Source organism: Rhinolophus sinicus, chromosome 14 (genome assembly GCF_057876585.1).
Source record: "Rhinolophus sinicus isolate RSI-liver-muscle chromosome 14, RSI-T2T, whole genome shotgun sequence".
Taxonomy (NCBI): domain Eukaryota; kingdom Metazoa; phylum Chordata; class Mammalia; order Chiroptera; family Rhinolophidae; genus Rhinolophus; species Rhinolophus sinicus.
In genome coordinates, this window is record NC_142514.1 from 171,888,729 (window position 1) to 171,915,948 (window position 27,220).

At 39.3% G+C, this 27,220-nt stretch overlaps 1 long non-coding RNA gene across 1 annotated transcript; it reads left to right on the plus strand.

Annotated features, from left to right (window-relative positions):
- The first annotated feature begins 229 nt into the window (after nt 1–229).
- On the plus strand, nt 230–24,540 carry LOC148755892 (uncharacterized). The gene is made up of 3 exons (XR_016018492.1): nt 230–364; nt 753–799; nt 24,131–24,540. It is a non-coding gene; the product is annotated as an uncharacterized LOC148755892 (long non-coding RNA).
- Nucleotides 24,541–27,220: the final 2,680 nt, after the last annotated feature.

The following is a 27,220-nucleotide window of genomic DNA, read 5'->3' on the forward strand; positions in this document are numbered from 1 at the left end:
TACTTCTTCACAGTTACTCAAATTCATCTTGCTGCAAGTTCAGAATACAGAGACAATTTTTCTAAGTGATTTTCCTCATGGGTTGGAGTACTTTCCGGTCCCTTCTAAAAGATGCATTTCATTTATTATTGTTTGAGCAGCCAAGAGAAGCATAATTATAGCTGTAAAACAATTCCTCTGGCCGCCAACCATTTTTCACTCTAACCTACCATCACCTTCGTCCAAATGCCCAGGCTGTTGTTCGTCTCACACAGACTGATGGAGAAACCAACACACTTTTAGAGAAGCAAAACAAGACTCAAGAATAAAACTGTAATATGGACCTGGCTTTAATATGGAATCATACTATTCCTACCCATCCAAGGTAAGAGAACAGTAGTAAGAAGAACCTGAGTTCACCATTTTCTGACTATATTTTGCTTCATTTTCACAGTAAAGAAGAAATAGAATGAGCTTTAGATTTAGACAATCTTGATTTTAAATCCCACTTTTTGTTTTTATGATTTGGAGCAAGTTACTTTACCTCTCTGAGTCTTGGTTCCTATATCTAAAAAAATGGGAAAAATATAAACTCTCTGGGTTGCTGTGAGGAATGTAAAATTCATGCCACAAAGTCAGTGTGTAGTATTATCAATCATCAAACAGCTTTAAAAGTTGTAAGCTTTGTTTGCCTTTATAGAAAGGCAAGTCTAGGAGTAGCAGCTAGAGGCTTCTTCACTCCTGTTATAGAAGGTGTCCCTTTCCCTTCACAGAGTCTTGAGATTTGAGACAGGCGACGGCGTCAGAATGCAGCTCCCTGGTAAGTCAACCACTCAGCTAAGGCTTGTGAATTAACAATGCTTTAAAATGGCTCCCCCTAGGAGGAACAAATTGGGAAGCAGTCTCAATCAACATCATACAGACCACAGCACAGTTAGACTGAAATTCAATTTGTCCAATTCCCTGCCCTGAAGTTGCTTATAACCTAGTATGAGAGACATACAAGTAAGCGAGAAAGTATGATCTAGATGACAGACATCATAATGACTACCTTGGGAGACCATAGACGAGGAACTCGGGATCCAATCTGGGCAGTTAGAGGAGATTTGTTTGGGGAGAATAAAGAGATGGGTTTCACAGCATGAATGTCCCAGGCAGAAGGAACAGCATGTTCAATGTGAGAGAGAATGTGATCATTCAGGAAAGTACAAATTGTTCAAAATACAGTGCAAACAGCTAACATTAAGCAGGAAGAGATGAGCCTGGAGAAATAAGCAAGGATCAAACATGACAGGCTTTTTTTCTTCAAGTCTAACAATACGGGCTTCATTATGAAAATATGGAGACCTCACAAGACTGCCTCTCATCAAATCAAATCAAATATGATACGTCAGTGCCTCTTACCCCTAAACCCAAACCAAAATAGAAGATGACTAGGATATATACAGAGGGTATATACATTTAAACGTATATACATTTTAAGAAAGAAAAACTATTAAAATTGTAGTACTCAATATATACGGATAACAAAAGATGAATACAAGTCACGTTTGACTTCTGCAATTACAAGAGGTGCTCAAAGTGGTTACCATCAGCATCCAGACACTTCTGATTATGGCGAACTACTGCTTGAGCAACGTTGACCAAAGTGTCCACTTGTATACATTTTGGCACCTGTGGCACCTTGGCACTGTAGTCCCCAAACAGTGAAGATTGGTGCACCATGACAAGGTTACTCCTAGTTTCCCCAAGTAGAGATTTTCAGTTTAAATGGTTGCTACACACAGACCTGAAAAGATTTTCCCAAGATCATTCTGTGTTCAGAGAACTGCTCCTCCGAGCAAGCTGCACATTCACACTGGTCACTGTCCCGAGGACTGACTGATGGATGGCTGCCGTGCCCAGCCAGCCGTGCCCAGGCATTCCAGTGGGATGTGACCATCAGATGATTTGATTATCAGGACAACTTAAGAGTTTTCTTTTCCTTTTCTTTCTAGGAGACAATCAACTTATAATAAAGCATTGCATTTATTTATATGCATTTCATTCTAACACACACACACATCATTTGGAACTAGGTGCCTTCCTACACAAGCAAACACATACACATACTAATATTAAGCAGATGCATATATCAGAATGGCACATCCAGAATATATAACAGTAATAATTCCTTATATTTGCCAGTACTTTTTATTTATAATTTATACAGAGCTGCTCCCAAAAAAGGATGTGAGATAGCTACAGCACTTTATAATTCATAACGCATTCCATCTTACGACAAGCCTGTCAGGTAGAAAGAACAAAATTTAATATTCTTGCCAGGAAGAAAAGGAAACTGAGTCTCAAAAAGCCAAGGTGACTCCCCCAAGCCCGTGTCCCAAACTCTGGAAGCCCTGAGCTATGTTCTTTCAGTTGCATGAGCCAGCTCCTCTAATAGTCTGTGCACCGCCAGCTCTCCTTCAGCACATCCTGAGCAATGAAGGAGTAAAACAATCACCACAAGTATGAGAATGCATTCCAAATACTCTGCACTTACTCTCCATGTCCCCACTCTCTGTCTCTCAAGTGTTAAGAATAATTGCTAATATTTATTGAGTGTCTGGGGTATGACTAGCAGTGTTATAAGTATTTTACTTGTATTATCTCATTTAATTTTCACAAGGGTCCTATGAGGTAGCTATGAGGTAATACTAACTCTATTTTTATGGATAAGAAGAGTGAGGCAGAAAAAAGTTAAGTAACTTGCCCAGACAAGCATGATCAGTAGGTTTTAGAGGCGGATTTCACACCCAGGCAGTCTTAATCAAGGACTCACTTATTTAACCACAATACTATTCTCATTCTTTACCACAGAAATGTCTTCAGAATAGATGTATCGTAAGAAATAGGTTATGTACCAAAAAGAGGTTTGCTCAGATGTATGAATGAGTGCTGTGCAGTGGGCTCCCCTTTCGCCATATGCTACAAGGGGCCAATGACACTTCCAGGGATCCACGCAGTCTTCTCAAGATACCTATAAACCCTTCCAAATCCACATGCAAGTAGAATTCCTATTAGAGTCCTCACCACCCTGAGTGCAAGCTTCAGTGCCCATTGTGACCAGCAAGATGGGAGTCACTGCCTAGAGAGGATAATTTGACTTGTCCGATAAGCATTCTGCAGAATGGGACAATGTCTAAAGATGTTGTATATACGTGCTAATGTAATCTATACAATAATCTCCAGATTTATCTCCAGAGATATAACGGTGAATCATGGTGACCCTTCCCATCAGTGTATCTGTACTACAAAGCCCACCTACCACTGTTCCCCTCAAATCCTTCCCTTCTCACTTCCATCCCCACCAGACACATGTGCTATTATCTATGGCCCTGAATCACCACTGCACCTTACAGTATTTCTGATTCTTCTAAACCTGAATCTCTGATGATTGCTACTCAACGTTACCCAAGAGTTCTTAACTAGGTGAGCAACTGAGTGGTCATTAGAGACACCTGAAAGAAGAAAGAGTAAAAGATTAAAAGGGACAATAACTGATAGTAAAATTAATTTTCAGGGATTAAAAAAGGAAACTTTTATATTGATATTGTTCTTAGGTATCATAACTGCCAAGAAAGAAACAAAAATTAGCCATGGCTGAAATGAAGAATGATGGAAGAATATTTTTTTAATTGACCCAAATACAATGGAGATTGTTGGTTGCCTACACAATATCAATTCTCTCTTCTTGGTGACTAACTGAATCCAAATTTTGTTGGGAGCCATATGTCTAGATGATGATGATAATGATGAAGATGATTGTCATGCGGGAGACCCTGCTCGCTGCGCCATTTGTCGTGCGGGGAAGCCTGCGGGGTCTCTGCTCCCACTCCCCATACAAGAACGCAGGATATGGTGAGGCCAAAAAGGAACACCCACGGAGCCATAGGTAGGGGAGTCATACCACTATATTCTCTCTGGCGCCACTATACTCTCACTGGAGGCTGGATCCATACTGTCCGCAAACCGCCATCCACACTTGCCAGCCCAGCCGCCATCATCTTGCTAGCCCCCATTCTTCTTCTCTCTCTCCTCTCTCTGCTAGCGTAGCCACAGCAGTTATATTAGTGGCCAATGGCTCACTGGTTACAGCTGACGGCCAACTAGTCACAGCTGATGGCCATGCAATCACAGTTGGCCATTTACTACCTGAGCCAACACCTTTCTATGTGAGGCCAAGAGCTTGGAAACTGCTTTCTGGGGCTCTGCCCCCACAATGATGATGATGGCAATGGAGAAGGGGGCGGGGAAAGGAGAAGAAGAAATTACATTTTCCAGATGCCCTTGCAAACAGCAGTGGCCAGGTTACACTATTCTGGCCAAGAAGATATAAGCAGCAGTTGCTGTGGAGATTTTTAGAAAAAATCCTCAAAAAAAGGCCACCTGCCTTGGTGAGTGCTCTTTTCCACTGCCCTTTACTTTCTTCTTGCATAGAATTCAGATATGAAACCAAGAGTGAATCACCTATCTTGAAACTGGGAAGACAGGTGAGAGGCTCTGTTTTGACACAGAGGAGCTAGCATACCAGTCATGGGTAACAAACCTATCTTTATTTGGAAAACAAAACCCCTAATTTTTCAAACCGTTATTTTTAGAACTCTTGTTGCTCACAGCTGAATGCAATTTATAACTTATGTACCAAGCCATGAGAACCTGTGCTAATGTCAAGATGAATATACAAATTTATTCCAGCAGGAGAGCAAAACCCCATCAGGGTTTTTCCTGAGATGGATGTCATCATTAGTAGAGTTATACCAGAGAACTTACAGGTTTCCATGCTTTTTTTTGTTTGCTTTGTTTAGCTTTTTTAAATTTTTTAAAATCAATTCTTTTATTGAATAAACAAGTAGGTAACTCACATACGTGCCACCAATCATCTGAGCAAAGCATATCTATGTGTAGAATCCTAGGAATTAGAGAGTAACTATTTCTGCATTAAGTTCGATCTCTTTTCCTTTGTCCTTGCTTTTATTTTCTATCTTGATTTCTATCTTGATCAACCAGCACTGATTCAGACTATTCCCTCATCTCTACATATAGTGCTCCATTTAGGATACATGCCTGTATGCCATTCAAGATTCTCTAATCTTAGCAGGGATGTAGGATGGCCACTGCCTCAGATTATCAGTGTCAGGATCGACCTCATGTGATTTAAAAAAAATAAAAACCTTTCTAGTTCCATTGAGAATGTCCTTGTTTGACTGACATCGGAGTAATCAGAGTATGAATTGATATTTAAGAATGTCAGTGCTTATACAACAAACCCAAGCATGTCCTTAATATAGTTGTCAAGTAATACCAAGAGAGAAAGACAGGAATAATTAAGAAAAAAAATGAGAAGGTGCTCATAGTTTCTTTAGCAGTAGACTATATTAATAATAAAATAAAATAAAAGATGTTTCATATTTAAATATTTAGGAAACATTGATAATATTTTAAACAATATTGAAAGTGTAATAAGTGCCAGGAACTATACTCAGTGCTTTATGTATATCACGTATTTTTTTCTACCACCAATGTAGGTAATATTTCAGACCATTCTCCCATTTTTAAAACAAATACCTGAAGCTCAGACAGATTAAGTAATGGTCTAGTCACAGACCCAGTAAGTGGTGAAGCCAAGATGCTAACCAACCCAGGCTGTGATTTCTCGGTGAAATTATACATTTCACTCTATCACCCTTCAGCAAGCAAAAGGAAATTAGAAAACAAAGTAAATGTCACGCGGGATGCCATGCGGGGTCTCTAGTCCTGCTCCCCACATAAGAATGCAGGATATGATGAGGCCAAAAAGGAACACCCATGGAGCCATAGATATGGGAGTTATACCACTATATTCTCGCTGGCGGCTGGGTTGGAGACACAGGAGGCAAGAGCCACACAATCCGCAACCCGCCGTCCACTTGTCTCTGCCAACCAACCTCACTTGCTAGCTGCAATCCGCCTCTCTGAAATCCATAATCCACACTCCGCCACCACTGCACCACCCTTTGCTAGCTTAGTCACGGCAGTTATATCAGTGGCTAATGGCTAACCAGTAACAGCCGATGGCCAACTAGTCACAGCTGATGACCATCTACTACCTGAGCCTTTCTATGTGAGGTCAAGAGCCTGGAAACTGCTCTCTGGGGCTCTGTCCCCACAATAAATGCTGACTATTTAAAAAATTGGTTTTAATAACAAACATAAACTAAAATTTTAGTCAATTGCAACATGTGTTTTGGCAGAGGGATATAAAAGTGTGCTACTTTTTGCCTTTCTTGATAGAACTAGATATAAATTAACTCTAAATCTTATTGGCAAAATGTCAGTTTACACGTGTATATTAAAAACTTAACACATTTTTTGCGGGAAACGAGTAAACTCGTCATATTGCCTCTAGTTGGAACCGGCAAAAATTTTGCAAAGTAAATAAATAGAGACCTCTTTTTAAACTAAAACACTGAAAGTTTCATAGAAAATATCAAATAGATCGAAAGATATGAATATTTTATGGAAAGTCTAATTTTGGCGAGAAAATGTCAAAAAAGCCCCGCGTTACGACGCGATTTGGCGGGAAAATGCCCACTTACTTAAGAGCAATCACTGGTAAGGTAAAAGTAAAATGTATAACGTTGAAGCCAGTGGTAGGGGGAAATAGAACAAACTGTTTCAATTCAACAAAATACAGGAAAAAAAGTAAAAATATAAATCATATATGACAGATGGTATTTTCTAAAGGTGATCACACCACTATATATACCATCCTATATGTTCTTCTTAAAATGAGTTGTTGACATATCTCCACTAAGAGATGCAGTCTGTGTTCCCTTCCCTAAACCTGGACAGAACTTTATAAATACCTTTGTGAACAGAATTTAGTGGATGTGATATATCGTGACTTTTGAGGCTAGATCACAAAAGACAAAATGGCTTCTATTTGGCTCTCTCTCTCAACACATTTGTCCTTTGAACCTAGTCACCATATTGTAAGGAAGCCCAAGCCACATAGAGAGACCATGTGAGGAAGTTACATCAAGAATACCCAGTTAGAGCCCTAGCCAACACTAGCATCAGTTACCGGACATACACATGAATGTGCTTTCAAAAATCCCAGTTGAGACTGAAAACACCATAGAACAGAGAAAAACAATCGCTGTTTTGCCCTATCTGTACTCTTTATCCACAGAAACTATGACAGATAATAAAGCAATTATTTTTCTAAGCCACCACATAATAATAATTGGATATATAGCAAGAGATAACTCATAAAGCAGAAAAAATAAAACTACAAACTTAGATGGCAAAAACAAATCCAAACATCAGAAATCACAATGAACATAAGAAGGGTTAAACTCATCTAGTAAATAAGAAAATTAAAAATTAATGGATTGAAAAAAATATATCAGGCAAATCAGCCCCTCAAAATAAATCCTATAGTAATACTAATATCAATCAACATAAAATTAAAGCAAAAGAAAGTATTGAAAGGGACAAAAAGGCATACTTCATAGTGATAAAAGAACAATTATACAAGTTATATAAAGCATAAGTGTATATTCTCCTAGCAAAACAATTTTGAAATTTATGTATTTGTAGCCAAATTTTATATATAAAATCATAGCAAAATCTGGACATCTACAAATTCTACTCGTAATAGTAGCTATATCTGTGACAAAGATGAGGGGACTGGGTTTGATGATACTAAGTCCAAATGAGCCACTCTCCACAACACACAACACACAGCACACACGTGCACGCACACACACACACACACACACACACACACACACACACACCTATTATGATTGGTGGGAATGCACACAAGTACAATTTAACATATTGGAAAAACAAAATGTTAGCAATCTCATATATCTAAGTAAGTAAATGTTGCTCTTTGTTAGCTAAGTAGATGAAAATACTTTGAGGGAACCAATCTGTATTTCCAGTATTACTTTCATTCCAGCAAAATTCCAATAGGTTCAAAGGAACTGCAAATAAGAATACATTGACATAGATGTGACACAAAGAAGTGCACTATCCTACAACCATTTATCTCGTTCAATAAATATTTGGAATTATACCATACACCAAGCACTGTGTTTGGCATTAAGGCTACAAAGGCGAATCTGACAGGCACAGTCTGTCCAAGGCTTATTATTTAGTAGTGGATGTAGATTCTTAACAAACACACAAATGACTATACACTTTTGAATTGTGTCAGGACTCTAAAGGAAAATAATAAAATTTTGTGAGAGCCTGTCTTACATGGGGTGATAAGGATAAGCATATCTAGGGAGAGAGATTTAACCAGAGGCTAAAAGTATGACTAAGAATTAGCCAAGTAACTGTTTTGTATTCTGGCAAAGATGGAGTAAAAGGAATCTGTTCTACCTCAGGCCTAAAGTAATTAAGAAACAAGACAATTATTTTCTGACACTGGACATGAGATAGCATGGGGAAGTGAGTCCTGAGAGAGGAGAAATAAATGAGGTGTGCCCTATGTTTGCCCAAGTTTACTGCCCTGAGAAAGTTTTCAGTCCTCAGCAGGGGGAGGGGAAGACGAGTTGGGACCCAATGATCCTACTGAATTGATGAAAGCAATTTGGAAATTAAAGAGTCCAAGAAGGTTAGAGTTCACTGAGCAGAGCACTAAAAGGGGAGAGGTGCACAGAAAGAAAACCTTGCAGATTGGCAGAAGGTCCCCCTCAAGTCTTCATCTGACTCCTGATCAGAACATGCAGGTGAAGACACTACTGAAGGCCGGAAAAGAATTACCTCAAAGGAACAGAGGGAACCAACCCGAGAGAGTACCCAGAGCCAGAAATATTTCCGTTCCTACAAGCCAGAAAGAAAAACCTTTGTAATTAACCAGGCTTAGGGTAGAATATTCAAAAGTGCATTGGCTCATAATGAAACTAAGTTAGTTCTGGAGTAAAAGCTGCTCTGGTTCCACCTAACAAAGTTTAACAGAAAGACTTGAAGGGACCAAACTATTTTAAGGTCAATTACATACAACTCAGAACAAAACTCAGGAATATTTATAGGAATACAAAAATGTCCCACACTTAACACAGTAAATTCACAATGCCTACCATCCAATCCAAAAACTAGCAGATATGCAAAGAAGCAGAAAAACACAATTCATAATGAGACAGTGAAGCAACAGCTTTAAATTATTGAAAGAGAAAACTGTCAACTGTTAATTCCATTCCCAGCAAAAATATCTTTCATAAACGAAGGAAAATAAAGACAGATTTAGATACATAAAAGCAGAAAGAATTCATCACCAGCAGACCTGCACTACAAAAATGTTTTTAAAAAGGAGGAAAATGATACCAGATAGAAATCTTCATCAATACAAAGGCATAAAGAAAACTGGAAATAGTGAAAATGTGGGTAAATATTAAAGACTTTTTCTCATATTTTTAAAGTCTCTTTAAAGTAACTCACTAGGACAAAATAATAGCAATGTAGTAAGGGGTTATAACATATGCAGAAGTAAAATGTATAACCAAAATGATACAAGACTTAGAGGAGGAAAATGGAAGTACAGTATTCTAAGTTCTTATACCATAATGAAGTGATATATTCTCAAAAGTACAGTGTAATAACTTAAAGATATATAAAGAAATACTTAAATAAGCCAACAAAAAATTTAATGGGATAATTAAAATTATTCAATTAACCCCGAAGAAGGCAGAAAAAAGGAAAAAGAGAGAAGCAAGTAGAAAAAAAATAGAAGTAAATGGTAGGAAGGTGACTTAAGCTCAACCATATCAATAATCACATTGAATGTACATGGGCTAAACATCTGAATTCAAAGACAGAGAGTGTCAAATTGTGCTTCAAAATTAAGAACAAATTATATCTTCCTACAAAACACAAACATATTAGAAATAAAAGGAAACAGGTGTACCACGTTAACACTAATAACAAGAAAACTGGGGGGCCAGGTGACTCAGTTGGTTACAGCGTGAGCTCTGAACAACAGGGTTGCCGGTTTGATTGCCACATGGCCAGTGAGCTGTGTCCTTGGCAACTAGATTGAAGACAACAAACTGCCTCTAAGCCCCTCGGAGGGACGGCCGGATGGCTCAGTTAGTTAGAGCACGAGCTCTCAACAACAAGGTTGCCAGTTCAATTCCCACATAGGATGGTGGGCTGCACCCCCTGCAGCTAAAGACTGAAAACGGCGACTGGTCTTGGAGCTGAGCTGCGCCCTCCACAACTAGATTAAAGGACAGCGACTTGGAGCTGATGGGCCCTGGAGAAACACACTGTTCCCCAATATGTCCCAATAAAATGAAAGAAAGAAAGAAAGAAAAAGAAAGAAAGAAAGGAAGAAAGGAAGAAAGGAAGAAAGGAAGAAAGGAAGAAAGGAAGAAAGGAAGAAAGGAAGAAGGAAGGAAGGAAGGAAGGAAGGAAGGAAGGAAGGAAGGAAGGAAAGAAAGAAAGAAAGAAAGAAAGAAAGAAAGAAAGAAAGAAAGAAAGAAAGAAAGAAAGAAAGAAAGAAAGAAAGAAAGAAAGAAAGTTAGAGGGGCCGCATTTGTTTCAAACAAAGCACAGAGCAAAGAATCTGATCAAGCATAAAGAGTGTCATTTTATAATGTTAAAGGGATCCACTCCCCAAGAGGACGTAACAATCTTAAATGTTTATTCCCCACTACAATTGGCACTGGAACAACACAGAGGTTAGGGGCACCGACCCTCCTGTGCAGCTGAACCAGTCAACCCTCTACATATGCAGATTCCCTACTGCAGGGCTGGCCCTTGAACAATAAGGGTTTGAACTGTGTGGGTCGATTGAAAAAAATCCACATGTAAGTGGACCCTCGCAGTTCAAACCATGTTATTCTGGGTCAACTGAGGAGAAGTAAACAAATCTGTAATAATAGTGGGAGATTTTCACCTTCTCTGAGCAATTGATAGAACAATTGGGCAGCACATCAGTGCCAATATAAAAGACTTGAATAAAACTACCAAATAACTTGACCTAATGCATATTTATGAAACACTCCATCCAACAACTGAATACACATAATTTTCAAGTGTACACAAAACATTTACCATGATCCTATTCTGAATGGTAAAATAAGTAAACTTGAAATGATTCAAATCAGACAAAGTATGTTTCTGGACTACAATACAATTAAAGTAAAACTCATAAACAAAAATATTTATAGAAAACCCTCAATTTTTATTTATGAATAACCCACGAGTCAAAGAAGAAATCCAAAGGGAATTGAGAAAATATTGTGAAGTCAATTAAAATGAAAATATCATATCAAAATTTGTGGGATGTATCTAAATCAATCCTTAGAATAAATTATATAGCACTACACATTATATTAGAAAATGAGGAAAAGTTTCAAAACAATGATCTCAGCTTCCACCTCAAGAAACTAGAAAAATAGCAAATTATACCTAGAGTAAGCATAAGAATTAAAGTAATACAAAGAACTGAAAACAGAAAAGGCTGATGAAACCAAAAGTTGATTATTTAAGGTTAATGAAATTAACAAATCTCTAGCCAGAATGATAGAGAAAAAAAAGGAAAACACATATTACACCAAAATCTGGAAGGACAAAGGAGACTCCTAGAGATATTTAAATAATAAGGGAATATTTTGAACAATTTTAGGCAAATAAATTGAATAACAGAAATGGAATAAATTATTTGAAAGATACAAATTATCAAAATTCCTTCATGAAAAAATAGTTATGGACCGAAAATTTATGTCTCCCCAAAATTCCTATGTTGAGACCCTCCGCTACAATGTGATGGTATTAGGAGGTAGGCCTTTGGGAGGTAATTAGGATTAGCTGATGTCATGAGGGTGGCGCCCTCATGAATGGGATTAGTGCCCTTACAGGAATCATGAGAGAGCTGTCTTCCCCTCCCTGCTTTCCACCATGTGAGGATCCCAAGAGAAGTCGGCCATCTGAAACCCAAAAGAGGGCTCTCACCATCAATTGACCATGCTGGTACCCTAATCTTGGACTTCGAAACTTCAGAACTATGAGAAATAAATTTCTGCTGTTTATAAGCCACTCAGCCTACAAATACAAATACATGAACAACCTTATGCCTCTTCAAGAAACTGAATTTGTAATTAAAAACCTCTCCACAAAGAAAACTCTAGACACAGATATCTTCATTGGGAACTTGACTAAACATTTAAGGAAGAGAAAATACCAATTCTTCATGAGCTCTTCCAAAAAATAGAAGATGAGGAAATGTTTGCCAATTTACCTAATCAGGCCATTATGACTCTCATACCAAAACCAGACAAAGAAAAACTAAACCCAAACCAAATCCCTCAGGAACAAAGATGCAAAATTTCCTAACTAAATTTGACCTGATCAAATCCAAATCCAAATCCAAATAAAAAGGATGATACATGTACGAATGCCAGTTTGATTTAACATTTGAAAATCAATGTAATTCATCATATTATAGACTGAAAAAATTTTAAATATGATGATCTTGATAAACGCAGAGAAAACATTCAATAAAATCCGACGTTCATTCCTAATAAAAAATCTTAGCACACTAGGACTACAAATGAACTTCCTGTGCTTGTCCACTAAAACCAGGAACAAGACAGTCATGTTAATCTCACTACTTCTATACAATATCGTATTGGAGCTTCTGGCCAATGCAGTAAGTCAAGCCAAGGAAATAAAATACATTCAGATTGGGAAGGAAGAAATAAAAATGTCATTATTTGCAGATGATATGCTCATCTATGTAAGAAATGTTGTGACATCTGTCTCAAAGCTACTAGAATAAGTGAGACAAGGGAGATACAAAAAAAAAAAAAAATTTAGAGAACTATTGATCTATTCATGTTGTTGCATGTATTTCATTATATAACATACCCTCCCCACCGCCACACACACACACACACACACACACACACACACACACACACACTTTTATTTATTCTATTCACCTGTTTATGAGCATTTGGGGTGTTTCCAGTTTGGGACCAATATAAATAAAGTTGCTATGAAGGTTTCTGTAGGTGGTTTAATTTTTTTACATATGGCTTATTTTCAGTTGGGTGAATCCCTAGAAGTAGAATGGCTCAATCATATGGTAGACGTATGTTTAACCTTTTAAGAAACTACCAAATTATTTCCAAAGTATTTGTACCATTTTATTACCCATCCATGAGAGTTCTATATCTTCACCAACATTTGACATGTTCAGTCATTTTTATCTTTTCCATTCTAGTGGGAGCATAGCAGTACCTAAATGTGGTTTGAGTTTGCATTTCCCTAATGACTAATGATGTTGAGCATCTTTTCATGTGTTTTTTTTTTTTGCCCCCGTATATCTTCTTTAGTGAATTCTAGATACAAGTCTTTTATCACATATACATTTATAGATATTAAAAATTTTGTTCTTCAAAAGACATTCAAAACTGAGTAGGGCCAGTATATAAAACATATTCAAATTCTTACAGCTCAATAATAAGAAAACAAAAAAGAAAAATTGGGCCAAAGTTTTGAACAAATACTTCACCAAAGTGAATAATAGTGGGAGGAATAGCATTCTGGGTCAGAATCATTATGTGTAAACATCCTGAGGCAAGAAAGGACTTGATGAGTTTATGGAACTGAAAAAAGACCTATGCCACTGGAGCGTTACACAGTAGGTAGGTGGCATAATAAGACGTTGAAGCAGTGGGGGACAGGATCATGCAGGACCTTGAAGTCATTGTGGGGAATATGCTAGCTGTACAAACTTGGACAACTTTCTTAAACTTTGTGTCTTCATTTTTGAAAATGTAAAATCAGAATATTATTTAATTCATAAGCTAGTGAGTTAGGAAATGTAAAATGTTTACAACAGTCCCTAGCACCTAGTAAGAGGTAGAAAACACTTGCTGTATTATTTCTACTGCAATATATAATACCCTATATCCACTGTGATATCAGAGGCTGGAATTTAGATGCCTAAACAATAGGAGATACAAATTAAATTATCTTTTTCCATTCTCAGTTGGATCTATTTAAATTCTTAGCTGTCTCTGTAAAATGCTAATACCGGTGGACAAATATTAATAAAGAAACAATGGCAGAAAAATAACAGCAATGGCATTGTTCCACCTTTCCCTCCCCTCGAGACACGGGGAGTCCCTGCTGTGCTTTGTGACATTTGCAATTGTTATCATACAGACTAATCGGTGACTCTATCTTATGCTAAAAAAAATAAAAAGCAACAAACGAATAAATAAAGCAAACATATAGACACAGACAATAGTATGGTGGTTACCAAAAGGGAAGGGGGTGGGGGAGGATGAAGAGGGTAATATATATGGTAATGACAAAAGACCAGACTGGGTGGTGACCACACAACACAATATACAGATGATGTGCTATTGAATTGTACACTTGAAACTTACATAATGCATTAACCAATGTTCCCAATAAATTTAATTCAATTAAAAAAATATTCCTCTGCAGTGCCCCAAATAGAAAAGAAAGCTGATCTGTAGTAAAATTGTTCTTCATTTGGTGATTACTTTGCTTCGTGTAACTTAATTCACATCAGTGGTCTTAAATGGGTTTTGTGCATATATCCCTGATTTCTGCCTTTACATTAAAACAAAGTTACTCCGAGTTTTTGTAACCCATACCCACTAAACTGCTTCTTAAGTAATTACTTGTAGTGTGTTATTATTACAAAAACATTAGGATAATGGAGACAATAGAGAGTATAACGTGGTAAATACCAGTGTAATCACCATCTAGATTTTTAATAAAAATTCATAAAATGAAGTCCCCTGTGTGCTCTGCCTGTTCCCATTTTCTTCTTTCCCTCTCCCTTTGCCCCCGCCCCATAGTCAACTATTACCCTGAATCTGACTTTTAATCAAAGGCATGTTCTGAAAGTTTCCTGTATGTCTGTGCCTCCACAAACAATACGTAGAACTGTAGTGCAGATATTAACTTTATGTTATCCAAATCATACTGTACGTCTGTGGTAGCCATGAAATGTGCCCCTCAGATCTCCTTGTTGTGTGGAGAGCAATTGCCTGACTGGCACAGCTGCTGCCTACTGAGTCTACCCCAGCCTTGTACACTGCTTCCCACAGGCTACTCCTAGCCAATAAATGAGGACCAGGGTTACTAACGCAGGCCCACTCTTACAAAATGCAGGACTGTTCTAATGGGCCATATTGGTTCCTAAACTCTCTCCATCGGGCTCCTCCACAGGACTTAGACTTGCCTCATGGTCTGAAAGCTCTCCCCACCTTCTCCAGCTGCCCCCGTTCTCCTTCACAGGGGTTTCCACCAATAAATTCCATGCACATCGAATTTTGTCTTGGTGTCTGCCTTTTAGAGGACCTGCACGAACACAGCATTCTTCTGCAATTTGCTGTCTTCACTCAGCATTATATTTTTGTGATTTATTCGTATGGATACATTTACCTTTAGTTCATTAATTTTAACCACTACAAAGGATTCTGTTGTATGAATATAGTAGAATTGATTTATCCTTTCTCCTGTAAATGGACATTTATATTGTCTCCAATTTTTCGCCATTACAAACCATGCTTCAATGAACATTCTAATACATAGGTCATAGGTGCTCCTTTCCCAGCTCTTCTCAGCTGCTCTCCCACGCCACTGGATCAATTTGTACTTCTCCCAGCAGTCCCGTCCATGGTTCCACTTCCTTGCAACAATTGAACTGTGTTGTATACCAAGTTCCCACATGTATGTATCTCTATGGAGGCTTCCTACCGTGTTCCATGTTTCTATCTCTGTGTTAATAACACATTGTTTTAATTAATAAACACTATAAGGATTCTTGATATCTGGTAAGTTGAGTCCCCCTATTTTGATCTTCAAAATTCCCCAGAGCATTCTTGATTCCGTGTTTTTCCATAGAAGTTTTAGAATGAGCTTGTCAAGGTCCATGGAAAATCCTACTGCGACTTTGACTGCAAATGATATGAACTTATGGATGAACTCTATTAATGGTTTTAATTTCATCAGTCTCATTGGTACTAAATGATACCTCATTGTAGTTCTACTTTGCATTGTCCTGGATACTACTGATATTTTGCATTTTTCACATTTGTTGGCCTTTTGAGTTTTTTATTTGGTGATTTATTTGATCATATTCCTTGCCTGTTATTAAAATGAATCATTTGTATTTATCTTCTTGTCTTCTAGGAGTTCTCTAAGGGTGCTGCATAATGATCCTATATCTGTTATTTTTGTCTCAAAAATCTTCTCTCATTCTGTGACAAATACCTTCTCACTTTGTTTTTCATATCTTGTGATGCAGAGATTTAAATATTTAACATAGTTCATTTTATCATTCTTTGCCTGTACGGTTTTGCTTTTCATTCTCTAAAGAAATCCTTCTCTATGCTCAAGTCCTCCTTACATTTTTCAATACTGTGTTCTAAAAACTATTCAATTCTGTTTTTCATGCAGATGCTTAGTCCAAATAGAATTGATCTTAGAATATGTTATAAGGAATGGATCCAATGTCACTTGTTTCTTAAGGGTAACTAAGGTAATTGTCCCAGAATCATTTCTTAAACAGTCCCCCCTTTCTCCCTGATCTGCAACATTACTTGTGCTGTGTACCAAGTTCCCCTACGTATGTATCTCTATGCAGGCTTCCTACTGTGTTCCATATTTCTACTTCTGTGTTAATAACACATTGCTTTAATTAATAAAACACCATGAGGATTCTTGATATCTGGTAAATTGAGTCCCCTATTTTGATCTTCAAAATTCCTGAGAGCATTCTTGATTCTGTCTTTTTCCATATAAGCTTTAGAATGAGCTTGTCAAGGTCCATGGAAAATCCTATTGCAACTCTGAATGCAATGATATGAATGTATGGATTAATTTTAGAGAATGAGGGTCTTTATGATGTGAGACTTCCCATCATCCACTATCATAGCCACAATATGATTTTGCCTTCTTTATTTTTAATTTTTTAACCACTCATTTCTTTAACAGTTATATACCTACCTAAGTTTTCTATTTGTTTTTGAGGGGTAGTAAGGCAGTTTTCTTTCTAGTCGTCCATTTGTCTACATTCAAATCTATTGTTATAGAATTCTTAATAGAGTGTATTTTTTAAAAATTGCTGCTATACTTGTATATGTTCCATTTCTTATTTCTAATATTTCTATTGTGAGCCTTCTCCCCTTTATTGCTGATCAATTTTGCAAAAAATATTTTATTATAGTTTTCAAATAACCTGATTTGACCTTGAGTTACTATACTGTAACTTTTTTCTCATTCATTAATATCTGTTACATATATTAGTTGCAGCCTTCCACATTCCTTGTTTACTCTGTTTTATTTTTTCTAACTTTGAGTTGCAAATTTAGTTCATTAATTTCCAGTCTTTCTTTTTCCCAGTATAATCATTGAGGACTTACTCTATTGATTTAGTTGTTTAATGTGCAGTATTTTTATTCATAGTCCACTTTTAAGTAATTTTCCAATGTCCATTATGCACTATTCTCTAATCCATGAATTGTTTACAATAATTCTTTTTAAGTTTTCAAACCTATGTTTGGAATATATATATCAAAGTTTTCTTTAGGTTAATATTTGATGTATCTTTACCCATCCTTTCACTTCTAATTTTTTTCCCCATTTTAAGACTAATATTTTAGTCTCTCTCTTTTAAGCAACCAACTGATGGATTTTTGTTTTAATTCAACACAACAAGCTCTGTCTTTAACTGGTAAGTGCAGACCATTTACAACTATTTTCTTTATATTTTGATTTACATCTATTATCTTATTATCTTATTTTGTACTTGCCTCTTCTATGGTTATTTTTCTCTTCTTTCCCTTCTTTCTAACTTTGCCGTTTCTATATATTTTCTGGGTATCCTTCAAAAGTTAAGAAGATGTTGTAGAACTCTCTCCCTGGTCCTTTTATTTTTTAACAACTGAAATTTTGAAGATGTTTAAAGCAACACATATACCCCTTCTCCCTATGTTCTGATATATCCCCGAGGAGTATTTCCACCCTTGGGCACGGCTTTGAAATGTACAATTTTTAACCCATCTGGAAAACTTTTTGCTTTTATCTCCACACTTCCTTTTGCAGAATCAAATGCACCTAACCCTTGTGCAGTGACTCCTATGGGCCAGAAAATTATACCCATGAACCCTGCATCACTAGTGAGGATCCTGGCATAGAAATGTTCAGTAACTTGCCCAAGTTCCCACAGCTGTTAAGGGTTGGAACTGGGATTTCAAGCCTCATCTGTCTAATTCTAAGCCCAATGGACTCTCTGGTATTCCTGCTTTCTCTATGTTTCTGAGGAAAAAAGAAAACAAACAAACAAAAACCAAAAAAAACACACGGGCAGAGCTACTACTGTTAAGAATTTGTTTCAATATTCACAATATCAAGAAAACATCAAAGGCAGAGGGGAGAAGAGAAATTAGCATAATCAGAAAACTGATGAGATGTTATTTAAGCCTTTCAAAAAAAAAAAAAAAAAAAACCCTCAAATTTGAGCTGATCACTTGAGAATGTATAGATCTTAGATTGGCCCCTTTGCTACTTTTGAACAGGACTGAGGAGCTCAGTGATGAAACACCAAAAACATTATGAAGGCAACAATAAGCTTGAAATGGAGACTGACACAGAACAATTCTGGATGCTGAGCAGCTGTGCTCACTAATCAGGGTGTCATTGTGCCCAGCTTTCACCAGTGTCATCTCATATGTAAATTCTCCACATGGCCTTGACCCCCTATTAGCCCCGTTGTCCTGAAGGCAATGTGTTGACCTGCACGTGTCCTATTACGTTTGGGTTCATTTTTCCCTTGGCTGTGAAATTCAATTAAACTCACATTTAATAGTCTGACTGAAGTGGAAAATAGATGTTTAAGTCATTTTCAAAGCTCCTAGTTTATTATTTCTGCTAAGTCTATTAGAACAACCACTGTTGACAATCTTTTATACTCCTTCCCATCACACCAAAGAATCACTCCCCCAATTCCTACATCCTTAATAGCAGAGATTGGGGACATTATCCTTGACGCTCAGGTCTGGGATGCGGTTGTAGCCTTGTCTGGATGTTTTCCTGATGTCCACTAGAAAACTGGTCAACCATTTAAAAGGTGCACAGTCCAAGCTTTCTCTTCCACCCTTTTGGTATTATGAGATGGAGGATGGATCAGTGGGTGAGCTAAGGAGCTGAAGCCTTAAGGAAGACCAGAGGGACCTCTCTGCCAAGAAAAATAGCCACAGAAGCAGCAATGGTGTCTGTGCACAGGAGAAGATGGCAACACTGGGAAAAAGAAAACTAGAGTTGGTTGTTTAGTTTATCCTCTTTCCTTGAGAGAAGTCAATGTATAGCTGATAATATGCCAGAAATGGTAAAACAAGTCTCAAAAACCCTGAGGACTGTGGGACCTAAATGAGTCTTCTTCAATTTGCATCAGCACGAGTTAAAGTGGCAAGGTTTGACTCTAATGCCCCAACTGTCCAGCCTTCATGAGCGCGCCAGCATCAGCTGTAAATTCCAGCAAGTAGTTCAGTGCTCTGCTCTACTCACTATTAAACAAAATTCTTGTAGCATCATTTTGTTATATAGCAAGTTGGCCATATGACAAATTAGATAAAATGTTTATCCAGGGACTTCTGGTGGACAGACCACAGAGATAACCAGGTAAGAGTTCATTAAGGGCCCCATATCATGATATTTTCAGTCCTTGTGGTGCACAAAGTAGGGATAGAAGACCCAGAAACAGCTCTTAAGGAACTAATACTTTTTGGTTGAATCCATGCAATGCAAGTGTTTTCCTTACAAGATTTTGATAACGTAAGGTATACATCTTGTTGGGAAAATATTTTTTCAATCTCTTCCTAATCCAGAAAACCTCTCCACAAAGTAGGGGAAACAAAACAATGTTATTATTGCATGGACTTAAACCAGAATGTGATCGCGGGCAATCTGATAAAATATTGCAAACACAGAAAGAAACCTCACCCTTTTATATAGCCAAGCTCTGATACAACCCATTACATAACGCTCTCCAGATAAACAATCACTAGTCCTCAAGTAAGAGAACTCAGTGCCATTTGCCACGTATACTTTATCCTAAATTCACTTGATAGTTGTAGTGGCCATCTGTGTTAGCGAATTGGCTTTATCCAAAAGAAAAATATACGTCTATGTTTATGACAAGTGGTTTTTGCAACTTGGATCTAGGCACCTACTCAAGTTAGGTTCTACCTGCCCCCAGAACTGGGAGATATGGACGCTATCGTCCTTAATGATTACATTAATGATTATCCCAGGTCCTCAAGGAAGATATTCCAGGGTTGTGAAGCTGACAACAGGCTTATATAAAAGATTGACATACATTTCAACTAGGCGGAGAAAGATTTGCAATGACATTTTTCCTCAAGTATTAGGTTGGTGCAAAAGTAATTGTGGTTTTCGCAATTATTTTTAACCTTTTAAACTGCAATTACTTTTGCACCAACCTAATAATTGCTCTAAGAAAAGGAGGGAGAGTTGCTTCCCTATCTTTAATGGGGAATTTTTTTCTTCTCTCTTTTCAAACTTGGTTGAATTATACCCTTTGGACATACCCAGTGCTGCTGTTTGAGCAACACGGGAGGTTAAGTTCTCACAACGGATGGGAATGACAAGTTTTCCATCAGGCTATGTTCTTAGTCTCAGTCTGTGGTTCTGGCACTCTTAATTCTTTATGCTCTCACATTGAAATACTGTGCTTCAGCAAAAAATTCAGTGTTTTATCTCAAAAAAATTGTGCCGATATAGCTCCTGTAGCCTCAGAATGCTTCAGCCCATTTGTCCTGATCTGCAGTTTCTAATCAACTGACAAGATAACCAGAGCAGTTACTGCAGCTCTGACAAGCTCCGTCTACTTCAGAGAAGTTCGCATTTTGTGAGTGTGACAAATCTTACATTTATCGACCGTATGTAACTATGCACGCATATTACCGATACCACCAGTTTAATAGTGAATGTACTTTTCATTGAAACACAGCCGTTCTTATATTAATTATGCAAATCAAAAGATCACTGATAAGAGCTTTTACCTGCAGGTGTGTGTGAGTGTGGGCTGGTGGAATTTTGAACTAATCAAATGCATAGATTTACACATAAAAGGCACAATAGAGTATAAGGAGGTAGGATGATCTCAGGAATCAAGTGAAGGTTTGAAGAAAAGTCTTGCATTCCAATCCCAGCTTGACCACAGATTAGCTATGGGATCTTATGCAAGTCATTTATACACTCTCCTCAAACGCATAAACACACACGTCACACACATGTTCCTTGGAGCTTGGTTTCTTTATATGTCAATCAACGACAACAACAAAAACACTTACCTATTTGACAAAGTTACTAAGAAGATAAAATAAACTCATAAATATGAGAGAGTTTTGAGAAAAATAAAAGGGCTGCACAACGTAATTATTCACTATTATAAGATTAACCATTGCGGACAAATGCTAAATCCCATAGGATTTGGGGGCTGGAATTTGGCTGGGATTTAGTAAAAGGGGTAATGAGGGTAGGCACAACGCCTGCTATATACCTTATTTACTGATAAGGCTGAAATATTCGGGAGCACCGTTACGATAGAGGTGTGTTCAGCTGAATCTTGAAGGATGTTTTGCCTCCAACTAGATAAAGAGGAGAAGGAAAAAGTTCCCCAAATGGGAAAATATCAAGAGTGGAAGGCAGCATTATTTGCATGATTTAGAAGGTGAGGAATTTAAGGAGAAACCATCCACGTCTCAGAAATGCAAATGGCCTGCTGGGTACAAGGAGCCCCTAAGAGGACACAAATTCACTTATATAGGCGCCTGGGTGACATCTGTGGGCCTCGGCATCAAGAGGTCTAGTTGGCTAATTGCAGCAGCAGAAACAAAACAAAAGAGCAGAAGGCCAAGAAAGGCCTTCAGGCAACAGAAGAGGGATGTGAGGACCATCAACCAGAAGTCAGGAATCTATGTGCTACTCTTCCTAATTCCATGTGACTTTGCCATGCGTGTTTTCCTTGCCTCCTCCCCAGGATCAGAAGTAAAGCACTTCAAAGAAAGGGCTTGGGTGATTATCTTTGGGGAACCCCATGAAGATTAAATCTGTCTGCATCCAGGTTTGCAGAAGAAAAGACCAACCAAGAGAGACAGTCAGTAGTAGGGGAGTCAAAATAATTGTCAAGGGCCTGTAACGAAGATTAAAAAATAAATAAAAAGAGAGAGAGAAGAGCATAGAAGCCAGGCCAGAAATGAGAAATGGCCATGAGAAGTTAATAGTGGAGGGTCTCGGTTATCCCTCCACTAGGGATGGTGGTCCACAAACTCATGGTGGAGGCCATGTGTCATGCGGGGACTCTGGTCCCACTCCCTGCACAAGAACACAGGATGTGGTGAGGCCAAAAAGGAACACCAATGGAGCCTTGGGTAGTGGAGTCATACCACTACAGTCTCGCTGGCGGCTGGTTGGAGATACAGGAAGCAGGCTCCACATGATGTACAATCCACCGTCCACTTCCCTGCCAACCAACCCCACTTGCTAGCTGTAATCCACGCCTGCTAGCCCAGCCACGGCAGTTATATTAGTGGCTAATGGCTAACTGGTTACAGCTGATGGCCAACTAGTCACAGCTGACGGCCATCTACTACCCGAGCCAGCACCTTCCATGTGAGGCCAAGAGCCTGGAAACTGCTCTCCGGGCTCTTTCCCCACACTATGCTTACACATTATCCTTCTTTTATGATTCCCAGACCTACTTTGTACTCAGTGAGCAGTTAATACCTACACTTATTAAACCCATTATGAGCTGGGATGCAATCCTTTACATTTTATTATTGCTAATCTTTACAGTGACCCTGAAAAGCAATTATTACCTAATCACCAGATGGGAAAAACTGAGGATCCAAGATGCAAAACAACTTGCACAGTATAAATACATGCCATGTATCTGGTAGTTTTTCAAATGTTTTACCCTCATAACTCATGTTTTCTCACAATGAGCCTATAAAGGAGGTTCTACTATTATCTCCATTCTACAGCTTAAAAAACAAAACAAAACAAAACAAAACAAAAACCTGAGGTAGAAGTGGTTAAGTTGCGCTGGTATTCCAAATAAAGTCAGCATGCGTCTTTTTCCCTATCTAGCGCTGCCTCTGGAAGAAAATTAAGGAATGTTAACTTTCATGAGTGGAAGCAGGTGTAGCTGTAGTAACTGTAACATAGTTGATGTGTTCCATCCATGTGAAAACCTGCCGGTGCCCTCTGCACTCTCCTATATCACCATTCTTCTCCCCACATTGCTTTCCGCAGCCCCCCAGGCACCCACCCACATGCCCTCTCATGTGAACGTGTGCACAAGGGTTGAGCCCTGGTCCTGTCATACAATAATATATCATTATCATGGTTATCATGGAAGCTGAAAAGTTTTCAGACTCTTAGAAAGCTTCTTATTAATAAAATCTCATAGACACAGACAATAGTTTAGTGGTTACCAGAGAGTGGGTGGGAGGGGTGTGGTAGATGCAGGTAAAAGGGATCCAATATATGGTGATGGAAGAACTGACTCTGGGTGGTGAACACACAATGTGATAGATAGATGATGTATTGCAGAGCTGTACACCTGAAACCAATGTAACTTTACTAACAATTGTCACCCCAATAGACTTTAATTTAAAAAAAAAAGTTTCTTATCCTCATTATGCAATCTTCAGATTTTGACAAACACTAACAAGGAACCAAAAGTGGTCCACAATCAATCTGTTCACTGGACAAAGATTGTAATGGAAATAGACAGTAGTACCAAATTCACATTTTTGTGACAAGACGATGACAGGAACAGAACTAGCCATAGAGCTATTCAGTTCTCACTGACGAAACCACAGCAGGCACAAGTGTTTTGGAAAAAAGTGGTCTACTCTTAAAGATACACAATCCTCTACCATCCCCCAGCAAATATTGGGGAAATAGGTAAAATCACCAACGGAGTCCTATATGAAAACTGTTTACATACAAGGTCCAATTTGTGTTGTATTTGCACTGGACAGAATGAAAGGAGTTGAACTCTTACTTGACCCACCCTCTTCATTTGCTTTCACAGGCTGACAGCAACCAGGTCTCCCCTGTCTGAGAATGAGAACACATCACCACCACCCTGCTTCAAATGAAGACCACATTCCTGGTTACTTTCTCTTTTTAGGTCTATTAGAGCAGTGGATTTGTCTCAGATGGACAACATTTTAATAGTGATTGAATCAATTTACTACAGAATGGGCAGGCATTGTTCCAAAAGGGAAGGAGGAAGCAAATTCTACGTTTTCAAATGTTGACACAGAGAATGGTCTTGCCTCTCATTTAATTAAATGTCTAAATCAATCCTTAAAAATCTTCTGACCAGCAACAACAGCATCTTTGCATTCTGCCCTCATCTGGTATATTTTCACAGTTGCCTCCTGCTTAAATTTGATTCAGACTAAAAATTTCTACTCGTCTGTTTTCTTGTCTTTTAATGTTTGCTTTTCTAACTGCATTGTCTTCTTTGGAAGTCTGTTATTTGCTAAGCCGTTGAACCTATTTTGTCTTAAATTAACTCCAACCATCCAAAAAAAAAAAAAAAAAAAAAAAAAGAAGAAGAAGTAAGACAGCATGTTCTAAAATGCAAAACCACAGTGAAAAGTAATGCAGTGGTGATGCTGGATGGATAAATGGCTGGAGCAGCAATAACAAAGAATAGGAAAACCAATTTGAAGAAAATAAGAGAGAGCAACACCCCAGCCTTTTACTGAACACAAGACGTGGGGCCTCAGCTTCTCTAGGGCTGTTTCACCCTGTTCTGTCAGTTTCCTCGCTCCCTTCTGGAACATTGTGACTTCCTTCTAAAGCTTATAAAAACCTTACAATGTCAGCGATATCCTCAATTTATACGTGAGAAATCTGAGGCTCAGAAAGTAGCTTTGGTGACCAGAAAGGTGTCATGCAGGCAGTCACGCGGGGTCTCTGGTCCTGCTCCCCACATAAGAACGTAGGACATGGTGAGGCCAAAAAGGAACACCCACGAAGCCATAGGTAGGAGAGTCATACCTCTATATTCTCGCTGGCAGCTGGGCTGGAGATACAGGAAGCAGGAGCCACAGAATCCGCAATCCACACTCCGCCACACTCTGCGCTTGCTAGCTCACCACCATCTTCTTGCTAGCCCCCATTTGCTGCTAGTGTAGCCACAGCAGTTATATTAGTGGTCAATGGCTCACTAGTTACAGATGACGGCCAACTAGCTACAGCTGATGGCCATCCAATCACAGTTGATGGCCATTTACTACCTGAGCCAGCACCCTTCTTTGTGAGGCCAAGAGCCTGGAAACTGCTCTTTGGGGCTCTGTCCCCACACTCCACCCCTACAGGGTCTCACCTCACTATCTATGTGATAAGCGTCTTCCGTGAGGGGCCCTGTGCGAGGAGCCTGGAGGTGAATGCAATATCCTGGACACAGCCAGGGTCTCTGGGCAAAGCCAAGGTTTTTCAGGGCACCACCAGTACTTCTGGGTACAGCCAGATTTCCTGGGCTTCTTAGGGTACCACCAGTCTTCCCAGACACAGCTAGGGTTTCTCAGGGCACCACCAGTGCTTCTGGGCACAGCCAGACTTCCTGGGCTTCTTAGGGCACCACTAGTCTTCCCGGACACAGCCAGGGCCTCTCAGGGCACTGCTACTCTCTCTGGGCTCAGCCAGACTTCCTGGACTCAGCCAGGGCTCTCAGGGCACTGCCACTCTCTCTGGGCCTCTCAGGGTACGGTGCTGGAATAACAGCGGCTCACAGTCAAGGTGCTTACATATTCTCAATGGTGGCCGGTCAAGACATAAAAGCAAACATCCGCCAGTTCCACGACATGGTGGTAAGTTCCAAGCAAACAGTCAAGCGGTCCATTAAATTAGGGATAGAAGGCAATTCCCCCTAGTCCATAGACATTCGCCAGGGCTGTCCTGGGGGTGAGGGACAACCTTGACCTCACCGGCATCTCCCATGGAGGACTCAGCAAGCCTTTCCTCCTGGGACAAGTCCCGCATCCAGGCTAACTCAGCAAGCACTTCCCAGCCCACAGGGCCGCAAAGACCTTTGCTTTCTCCGGCCTATGCTGGTTGGGGAACCGTCCACGTCTTCCCACCCCTCCACGGGGGCCCAGCTCTCCGGCAGCTGCTCCTCCTGGTCTTCCTGTGACTGAGTGTTCATACGCACAAACTGCTCCACCGCCTTTCAGAGAGCTTTGGCTGGCACCATACCCTGCTCGCTGCGCCATTTGTCGTGCAGGGCGACCTGCGGGGTCTCTACTCCCGCTCCCCACATAAGAACGCAGGACATGGTGAGGCCAAAAAGGAACACCCACGGAGCCATAGGTAGGGGAGTCATACCACTATATTCTCACTGGCGGCTGGGTTGGAGACACAGGAAGCAGGAGCCACACCGTTCGCAACCCTCACTGCACCGCTTGCAGGCTCAGCCACCATCTTCTTGCTAGCCCCCATTTTCTGCTAGCGTAGCCACAGCAGTTATATTAGTGGCCAATGGCTCACTGGTTACAGCTGACAGCCAACTAGCCACAGCTAATGGCCAGCCAATCACAGTTGATGGCCATTTACCACCTAGCCAGCACCCTTCTATGTGAGGCCGAGAGCCTGGAAACTGCTCTTTGGGGCTCTGTCCCCACACCAGGTAAAGATGACCCTAAAGATGCGGTCCTATTTAACCCGACCTCACTGCCACCTAAGGGGAACCAAAATGTTGCCACCCTGAAGCTACCTTTTGGGGTATCCGTTTTAAGCCCTTTATTAAGAAATCATACTCAGGAAGAAACTTTGACACACACACCTGCCTCTCCCTTTTCCTGCCCAAGAAAACAGAGAAACCTGCTTCAGGAAGGAAATCTTAGGATGCTGCTTTAGCCTAATTTGAATTAAGTATGGTAGGTGCCTCAGGCAGGGGCCTGCTAGCTAAATATCCCATGTGTCCCATTGTTTCTGAGGTGCCCAGCAAGAAATTTCCTGCCCTGTGTGTTTTGGACAAAGGAGAAAGGTTGGGGAAGGAGTATTAGATTTCAATATTAGTGTTCTTCTTCAATTATCTATAAATCACTTATTCTCTCACTTCGGAAATCTAATACTCCTTCCCCAACCTTCTTCCTTTGTCCAAAATGTC